Here is a 1,762-nt window from a genome sequence, read left to right on the forward strand (position 1 = left end):
CGCTTGCCGTAGACTTCAGTGTAAATCCCACGCGGTTTTCATGCGACTTGGCGATTTTATTTTTCAGCAGAATCACAGCTCAAAAATGGCTGCAGATATTTGGCTCTGATATCGTCACCCCTGACAAGGGGCGCAGATATTTGGCTCTGATATCGTCACCCCCGACAAGGGGCGCAGATATTTGGCTGTGATATCGTCACCCCCGACAAGGGGCGCAGATATTTGGCTGTGATATCGTCACCCCGACAAGGGGCGCAGATATTTGGCTGTGATATCGTCACTCCGACAAGGGGCGCAGATATTTGGCTGTGATATCGTCACCCCGACAAGGGGCGCAGATATTTGGCTGTGATATGGTCACCCCCGACAAGGGGCGCAGATATTTGGCTGTGATATCGTCACCCCCGACAAGGGGCGCAGATATTTGGCTGTGATATCGTCACCCCCGACAAGGGGCGCAGATATTTGGCTCTGATATCATCACCCCGACAAGGGGCGCAGATATTTGGCTCTGATATCGTCACCCCGACAAGGGGCGCAGATATTTGGCTGTGATATCGTCACCCCGACAAGGGGCGCAGATATTTGGCTCTGATATCGTCACCCTGACAAGGGGCGCAGATATTTGGCTCTGATATCATCACCCCGACAAGGGGCGCAGATATTTGGCTCTGATATCGTCACCCCGACAAGGGGCGCAGATATTTGGCTGTGATATCGTCACCCCGACAAGGGGCGCAGATATTTGGCTGTGATATCGTCACCCCAACAAGGGGCGCAGATATTTGGCTGTGATATCGTCACCCCAACAAGGGGCGCAGATATTTGGCTGTGATATCGTCACCCCCGACAAGGGGCGCAGATATTTGGCTCTGATATCGTCACCCCGACAAGGGGCGCAGATATTTGGCTGTGATATCGTCACCCCCGACAAGGGGCGCAGATATTTGGCTGTGATATCGTCACCCCGACAAGGGGCGCAGATATTTGGCTCTGATATCATCACCTCGACAAGGGGCGCAGATATTTGGCTCTGATATCGTCACCCTGACAAGGGGCGCAGATATTTGGCTCTGATATGGTCACCCCAACAAGGGGCGCAGATATTTGGCTGTGATATCGTCACCCCAACAAGTGGCGCAGATATTTGGCTCTGATATCGTCACCCCCAACAAGGGGCGCAGATATTTGGCTGTGATATCGTCACCCCGACAAGGGGCGCAGATATTTGGCTCTGATATCGTCACCCCGACAAGGGGCGCAGATATTTGGCTCTGATATCGTCACCCCCAACAAGGGGCGCAGATATTTGGCTGTGATATCGTCACCCCGACAAGGGGCGCAGATATTTGGCTCTGATATCGTCACCCCGACAAGGGGCGCAGATATTTGGCTCTGATATCGTCACCCCGACAAGGGGCGCAGATATTTGGCTGTGATATGGTCACCCCCGACAAGGGGCGCAGATATTTGGCTGTGATATCGTCACCCCGACAAGGGGCGCAGATATTTGGCTGTGATATGGTCACCCCCGACAAGGGGCGCAGATATTTGGCTCTGATATCGTCACCCCCGACAAGGGGCGCAGATATTTGGCTGTGATATCGTCACCCCGACAAGGGGCGCAGATATTTGGCTCTTATATCGTCACCCCCAACAAGGGGCGCAGATATTTGGCTGTGATATCGTCACCCCAACAAGGGGCGCAGATATTTGGCTCTGATATCGTCACCCCGACAAGGGGCGCAGATATTTGGCTGTG

This window comes from Ranitomeya variabilis, chromosome 3, assembly GCF_051348905.1.
Source record: "Ranitomeya variabilis isolate aRanVar5 chromosome 3, aRanVar5.hap1, whole genome shotgun sequence".
NCBI lineage: Eukaryota > Metazoa > Chordata > Amphibia > Anura > Dendrobatidae > Ranitomeya > Ranitomeya variabilis.